The sequence below is a fragment of the Macaca nemestrina genome, chromosome 4 (genome assembly GCF_043159975.1).
Source record: "Macaca nemestrina isolate mMacNem1 chromosome 4, mMacNem.hap1, whole genome shotgun sequence".
Classification (NCBI taxonomy): Eukaryota; Metazoa; Chordata; class Mammalia; order Primates; family Cercopithecidae; genus Macaca; species Macaca nemestrina.
This window is the reverse complement of record NC_092128.1, coordinates 123,162,705-123,171,105: the sequence shown is the minus strand read 5'-3', so window position 1 is coordinate 123,171,105 and position 8,401 is coordinate 123,162,705. Positions and strand designations below refer to the sequence as shown.

Genomic DNA, 8,401 nt, shown 5'->3' with positions numbered 1-8,401 from the left:
AAGCTCCGTCTCCCAGGTTTACGCCATTCTCCTGCCTCAACCTCCCGAGTGGCTGGGACTACAGGCGCCCGCCACCTCGCCCGGCTAGTTTTTTTTGTATTTTTTTAGTAGAGACGGGGTTTCACCGTGTTAGCCAGGATGGTCTCGATCTCCTGACTTCATGATCCACCCGTCTCGGCCTCCCAAAGTGCTGGGATTACAGGCTTGAGCCACCGCGCCCGGCCCCTTTTGAGGTTTTTCTAACGTGTATTGCCTGTGAACATTAGTAATTTGACTCTGAAGTCATGAGATATACTAATGGAAAATCTGATATGTTAATTAGGCATAATTATTTTTAATATCTCTTTTGTAATTTGGAAAATCTTATATTTTCAATATTAACTTCTCAATGTCAATTAGTTGTAATTTCCCATACCTAAGCAGAGCATCAGCAGGGTTTCTAAATCAATGAAATTCCCTTTACCAAATTATAGGGAATGCGACTAGATCTGTTCCTCCATTATTAAGTTCAGCTTGATCAAGCACATTCTTAACGGTTCAAATCAATGCTTTTTCAAAAACAGACATCCTACTTTGCGCATGATTCTAACCTAGATTTTCTAGGTCTAACTCACAAAGCAAAGTAACAAAAATAAAACTTGAAGGAAAGAAAAGGCCCCGTTACAGTGAGATGTAGTAGTACTTAGGAAAGTTTAATGAAGTAGTATTTTAGCAGCATCCTAGAGAGTGCACGGAATCTGAGAAGTGAAAGGGAGCGAGGTTATTTTCCACAGGCAAAGAAATGTGTCAGGAAAGATCTCATTGGGAACATGCATAGACTTGCATGTGTGGAGGGAAGTGATTAGCACTGAGAATAAATATAGATTTAAAAATGGCATATATGGACTGCATTTTGTCGAGTAGATTGTCTATTCACCCCATCAAAGCACTTAGTCAACAAATGCGAAGACTGGTTGGTTATCTCTCTTTTTAAGTTTTTTTAAAAACCGTATTTTAATTTACACTGTCTTAAAGAAAAAAGAGGATTAATAAACTAGTATAGACGTCACACTAAACGCATTTAATAAAACAGAAAATTTCACGATAGGGATGTAGGCCTGTAACTTTAGAAGCAACGTGATGTTATTAGCAATAGTGTTAGCAACAAATCTTCTGCTGGAATGTGGATGACACTTTCAGATGCTTTCATCATTGCATCATCCTAGATATATATTATGTTCTGTATCCCTATCTTCTTTCACATTACGTTGGTTGTGGCTATACTTCACAGCAGACTTAGCAATGTGTGAAGGTTTTCAAGTTTTATTTTAGGATACACTCAAAGGTCAGATTTTATAGTATAGAGACCTTTCTACTAGCTTCACAGATGTCTGCTGATGGATGTTGGATGCATCCCATCTTGCTAACACTCCAGCTCTCAAGATCCTTCATGCTCCTCATCCGGTCTCACATCTGGCCACCATACTCTGATCCTTACACAAGTTATTAATTTTCAACTTTCTTTCCAGAAGTCACCCCCTTTCCACTTAGCTCACTAATGGTCACTGTTCCTATACTTTTCCTCTCAGGCTTCACTTTTTCAATTTGATCCTCAACTGAACACAGATGCTTAGTTGAAGTTGACATCTATTTTTACAGCTCCTTGCTGTGGACGTCTTTATCAGCCTTGGATGCCAATCCTGACTATACTTCAAATCTAATCATATCCAGTGATCTCCAGCTAGAACATGGAAGTTGTTGATTATCATGCAAACTGCGTAAACCATGGAAACTGAGGAAATGAGAATCTTCTCCACTGTGAAGGTCAACTACTAATGCTTTCTGTCTGAGAACATTTTCCCCAAAATGTCTTTTTCCTGTGCTCTTTTGCTGAAAAAGGTCTTTACATTCCCCCTTCCTTCAACTTCCAAAATTTTCCTGATTCTCCATTATCTTCCGTTTGGTATCAATGCAGTTACATCTGTATTTACTCTATTTAGATTATATATTAAGCTGCTCCACAAACATCATTTTAGATAGGTTTTCCATCTTGTTCTTTTCTGCTTGTTTCATAAAATGGTACTTTTGTGCTTGTTTTACAAAATGGTTTGGGCAAAAATCCATAATTTTTTTTGTGGTAAAATTTATAGGTCTATCAATATTTTCAAAAGTAGTCCTCTTAGTATGTGTTTATTTGGTTATTTAAAAACCACTGACTACTCATATTTCATTTTATTGAACGTATTTTCTAAGCTACATATTTCTTGGAGTGTGAGGATTCTATTGAATGTTTGGGAGAGTTTTGTCTGGTGTGTGTGGGAGCATAGGCCTCTGACTATAATAAATGGCTCTCCTAATTCCATATCTTCCCATGTGTAAACCACAGTCAACACTCCTCTGTGAAAGGCAGTCCTGAAGTTCCACTGCAAATCCCATTCAGATCCAGGTCCAGGATTGTTCACTATGCCCAACTGGGGCTCTTTGTAAACAAGAAAACTAGATATCAAAATATAAGTCTGCTTCCCTGCACAGGCAATATGTAATTACGGAGCATTAACAAAAAGTATAACTGGACTCCTACTTACAAAAGAGAGAATGAGAAGCACCAGTTATCTTGATTCCATAGGAGTCAGTATATCGTTCCGGGCAGGAATGGTAAAGGCTCACATCTGGGATGGGTAGGATATTGAAGAATCTACAACACAGTAACATTTAGATTGGGGTTTCCGCCATTTTCCCAACATCCTGCAGAGCTACAAGGAAAAACAAAAAGCTATTATTTTCCACTATGACTTACGCTGCCACACTTTCATTACCAAATTCTACGTTAATTAAGATTGGGTGAGGTGAAGAGTGCCTGGAACCTCAGATAATAGTGGCTAAACAACACCAGGCCTCAATCCTTGCTTGCGTGGAAGCATGGAACTATGCCGTCAGGACCCATGAAATGCCTTTGCTCCATGAACCCCAGTGGAGTCCAGGCTGCTTGGAGGTTGACATCCCTAGAACTTTGTCTTCATTGCCCAGTGTGAATCCATGTTCATGCCGCAAGCAGCAGGAAGAAAATGAGAAAGAAGGGACCAAGGTTGTGAGTGAGGCATCTCTTGTTTACGGAAATGTTATAGAAAATGGCCCTTCACCTTCCCCTAATAGACCAGGGCAGGGTCATATCATCACACCTGGCTGGAAATGGGTCTGGGAAATTGACTTAAGGAAGGATCCACCTAAAAACTGGATGCTGCTTTAGGATCTCCCATTCCTGGATTCTCACTGCATAGAAATTACAATAGGGTTGGTCTTTCCGTCCTTATGTGATTACTTGATTTCTGGCCTTTATATCCCTTCAAATGTCTCAAACTCATTGTTACCACAATTTTTTTTTATGTGCTGTTATTTCTGCCTAAATGCCTAACTTGTCTCTCCATCATATCTCAGGTTAAATTACACTTATATATACTTCCATGGAATTATGTCTATTTTCTTGCTAAGAATAATCTCAATCTTAGTATACTTTTGTGTCTGATTTTTACCCTGTGTCATTCACTAGATTTTAAGTTTGATATGAAACCCAGAATCAAACAGTCCAAGAGCAAGAAGCACAGGGCCAGATGCTCAAAACTATTTGTTAAAGAAATAAATAAAAGCGATGTATAACAGTCAAACAGGTTTGCGATGTAATATGTTGTTTACATCACCAACTGTAAGCTCCTCAAAAGCATGGACCTTGTCCAGTTTGTTCACTGCCAAATTTCATGTTCTGTCAGAGTCCCTTGTACATATTAAAACTAACTTATTAAACCAGTAAAAAAAAAATGAATAGGTGCCATGTTATTTTTGCCTTACTTTGTGTGTGCCAAACAATTTAGGGCAGCCGTCTCAGTCGTAAGATGTACCACTTTTAGAGGATGATGTGTCCTCGGAGGAAGTTTACTGTATATTTAATGGTACATTTGTTTGGAAAGCTTGTGTATGTGTGTGTGTGTGTGTGTGTGTGTGTATCTATACTCATATTTACTAATACACAAGGTTTGTAGATGAGGCTTGACTAAATCTGAAGGTAAGAGTCACACCTGGAGCATCTTCGTACACCCAGTTCCGGGCCAGCCCCAGCGTAGAGACTACAGATCATTTACATTTTCTGGTCTACCACATAAACTGCTGATTACTTTCCTATTTTGGAATGACACGGTTCAGAAAAAAAAATGTAACTCTTAATATTCCTTTGCCTGACTATTTGCTATTTTACTTATGAAGATAATGCGTTCCAGGTAATGATATGTTTTGATACTCCTTTCTATCTTTCTCCCAGGTATTTTCTGAGATTTTGATTTCAGAATGGATTCACAGGGGTTAGAGTAATGAGTGAACTGTTTGAAAGAACACTGCTTCCTCAGTAGGGAGCGGCTGCCTGGTTCTCTAGCTCCATTTGACCCAGGATGCCTTAGACAATCCAAGAAGTGAGGATTCTGTTTTCTTCAGCAAAGACTAAGTGGGTCCCATTCTGTTCCTTGGCTTTGTACTTGGGGCAAACTCCTCTGAGTCTCTGGCAGTAATATTTCCCTTCATTTTTACATATCTTGTTAATTTTTGTCTCTTAGTAATTGTGGATTTTAGTGGGCAATGGGAAGTGACTATATCGGAGATTGTTCTCTAGAAGCCACTTGCTCTTAAAAGGCCACGGTGATCTACTCCGTGCTGGCAGAGTCTGAAATGTGATGGTGGACTTTGTCAGCTCAGTGTTTTCTTGTCATACAAAGCTTTAAGTAGTTACTGTGTGCCAGTGTTCTGAGCGCTATACAAACAGCAACTCACGCAATTCATATAACAATGCTGCGATGATTATTGACTCTGTTTTCCAGATAAGAAAATTGAAGCACAGAGGAGTTAGGTGATTGGCTTCAGAGTCGAAGCTCCTGGCCACTCCTCTCTGTTGCTTCTTCCCACCTGCTTGTGTGGCACCTCTCTGCCCGTTGCCAATGCAACACCTTTTATTCACTATCTTCCCTATCTCCAGCTTTACAGCATCTTCTTGTATGTTATCATACATGTCAGATAAAAAGTAACAACCGAAAAAGTGTGGTGTGATTCCCTCTACGAAAACGTTTTTCACTTTTTTTTTTTTTTTTAAACTCAGGTGTTCTTATGAGCCTAAAGTACACCATTCTATCCCAGTTAAAAAATAAATAAATAAATAAACCTCAGCCAATTTTTATGCTGTCATTACACAGGGTAAATTTAACTTTGCAGAACTAAAAAGAAAATGTTTGTCTCTGTTTCAACAATGCAGAGTAGTATCCCAGCTTTCACATGACAAACATAATTCACCGAAACATTTTAATAGTTCTGTCTCGAGGATTATAATTAATAAATTATATTTGAAATTCTCTCTGCATGACTGTCTTCAAGCTGAGGCAGTGGTTTTCTCCTGCCTTCAGACTTGTACCCCAACTGGAACTTATAAAACCGGCATTCCTGGTTCTCAGGACTTCATACTTAAGCTAGAATGATGCCATCAACTGTCCTGGGTCTTTAGCTTTCCAGCTGTCGATTCAGGACATCTCAGCCTCTATAATTCATGTATATGCCTAGTTCTGTTTTTCTGGAGAAATTTGACTAATATAGTTTGTCAATTTCTGCAAAAAATGCAAGTCGAGATTTTGATAGAGAGTACATTAAATCTGTATTCATCATCATAATGATCACCTTCTTTGGTTATAGAATTTGGGGTTGAGAGTATTTGTTTTTCTTTTAAGTCTTTCTTCCTCCCAGCAGTTCAAATATATTATTTCCTCATTTTGTGGCTTTCATTGTTTTTGTTAAGCGGACGGTTGCCAATCTTTTTTATTTATTTATTTATCTATTTTTTATTGCACATCACTCCTTTATTATACTGATCTGGAAAAAGGATTTAGTACAGTTATGCTCAGGTGCTCAGGTGAACACTGGACCCATGTGGCAGAGCCAAGCAACTAGAACATGATTCAGAAATCAGTGAAAGACACACTTGGACAGGACCAAAGGGCATTTCACTGCCATGAAACAAAGCAGGAAGGGATTCTCACACACACAGCAGGAAGCACTCCTGCCCCTCAGAGGTCGAGGAACTGATCCCACACTGGTATGAGGAATGGCTTATTTTCTGATGACCACATGTGGGACTATTTCAACCACCACAAGAAACCCCAGAAGCGTTATTGTTTTGTATTATTTATATGTACTATGCTTTTTTAATAAAAGTAAATGTAACACATAACTAAATTCAGGATTGATCCCAAACTTCTAGAACCAGGTCCCCTAGGGTCAGGGAGGAAACAGTTGTCACATCACCACGCAGGTTACATTCATCCTCCACTGGAATGACTAGAGCCCCCAGGCAGTGGCCTGACTGCAGAAGAGCAGAGGACTGGCTCCTGGGGACAGACAGGCTCTGGTGCTTCTCCTCATTGGTCATGGCTTAGCATGGTTCCTCCCCACAAGTCCTTAGTAAACAAAGAACTCGCAAAAACCCAAGTTACTACCTTTAAACTCTGTTGGATAAGGGGGGCTTTTCCACAGCTTGGGCTGAGAACCTATGCTCTAGAAGTGCTATTCTGACTAGATTGTATGAAGGGAGTGGGTGCAGAAGACAAAATGGCTAAAATGAAAATGGGAGCCACTGGTCCCCATCTGCAGCTACAACTCAAAATGTCTACAGATGTGGTCAGTGTGACATGTGCAGGTGGGAGGGGCAGAGGGACAAGACGGGCAGGGAGGGTGCTCCTGGGGACAGTATCCTCCCCAGCTGGCCTTCACTTCTTCGCCTTGCCCTGGGCGGCCACAGCTTCCATAGCTTTGCGCACCATCTCTTCATCCCCCAGAAACTGCATGGGCTTGATATGCTTCAAGTTCTTGTCCAATTCATAGATAATGGGAATACCAGTCAGCAGGTTCAGCTCCATGATAGCCTCTTCAGAGAGACCCTCCAGATGCTTGACAATGCCCTGGAGGCTGTTGCCATGGGCTGCAATCAGCACACGTTTACCCTCCTTGATCTGGGGAACTATTTCTTCATTCCAGAAGGGCAGAGCTCTGGCAATAGTGTCCTTCAGACTCTCACAGGAGGGTAGCTGATCTTCTGTGAGGTCTGCATACCTGCGATCATTACTGATGTTGCTGTAGAAAGGGTGGTCAGGCTCCATTGGAGGTGGTGGGACATCATAGGAGCGCTTCCAGATCTTCACCTGGGCCTCACCATGCTTTGCAGCAATTTCTGCTTTATTGAGACCGGTTAGATCCCCATAGTGCCGCTCACTGAGGTCCCAAGTCCTCACCACTGGCAGCCACATCTGATCAATGGCATCCAGCACTGTCCAGAGGGTCCAGATCGCTCTCTTCTGTACCGAGATGAAGCAGATGTCAAACGCATAGCCAGCATCTCGCAGCGCCTGCCTGCCGCGCTTCGCCTCCTCGTGGCCCGCCGGGCTCAGGTCCGCGTCCTACCAGCAGCCAAAGCGGTTCTCCAGGTTCCATGCGCTCTAGCCCCGCCGGATCAGCACCAGTTTGTAGACGGCCATGGCTGCGGGCTGGGGATGCGGCACCGACTGCCCCGTTGCCAATCTTACACTTACTCATTTGAAATTAGTTTCTCTTTTTAAAAAATTCCCACTTACTATCTCTAGAAATATTGTTTCTGCTCCATGCTTTCTCTTACCTCTTTTTCGGGGACCTCAGACTTCACTGTGTTCTCTGTGTTTTCCATTTGATTTTCTGTATTTTCATCTTTACCTCTCCATTTTTTATTCTGGATATTTTATGTCTTTGTCTATATCTAATCTTTGTCCAGCTTCATCCACTGAATTCTAAATTTGTATTATCTTTTCTGTTCTAGAATTTAAATAACTTCTTTTATAGTTCCCAGTTCTCTGCGGAAAGTCTTGTCTTTTATTTCCTTGCATATATTTTTCATAGCTATAGTAAAGCCTATCTCTGATAACTCTATTATCTGCATTCCCTGCCTATTTCTATTGTCTATTATTTTTCTTTGCAAAATAACATTATTTTTCATATTATCTTGTATCACATTATTTTGTCTCCTCATATATTGATTATTTCTCTTTCAGTTCCAGACATTGTATTTGAATAAGTATAAAAATAATGTTAACCTTAAATTAATATTATCTTCTTCTGAAATTGACTTATATTTGCTTCTGGAAGGAAGCCAGGGGAGTAGTAATCCCATATGGCCTTGATCTAATCATATATTGAGATGATCCAAAGCTGGTTTTCCATCCCTGCTATGACCAGTCTGTTTATGAATTACTATCGCTCCTGTTATTACCCAATGGGCTCTTCCTGTTATTACCCAATGGGCTCTTCTTGCCTACTGTACAGATAAAGTCAACTCACTGAGACAGCCTTATTACAGCAGAGAAAGAGTTTAATA

General features: G+C 40.6%; 1 pseudogene; it reads right to left on the bottom strand.

Annotated features, from left to right (window-relative positions):
- Positions 1-6,263: 6,263 nt before the first annotated feature.
- On the bottom strand, positions 6,264-7,532 carry LOC105492390 (phosphoglycerate mutase 1-like; annotated as a pseudogene).
- Between the last annotated feature and the right edge of the window lie 869 nt (positions 7,533-8,401).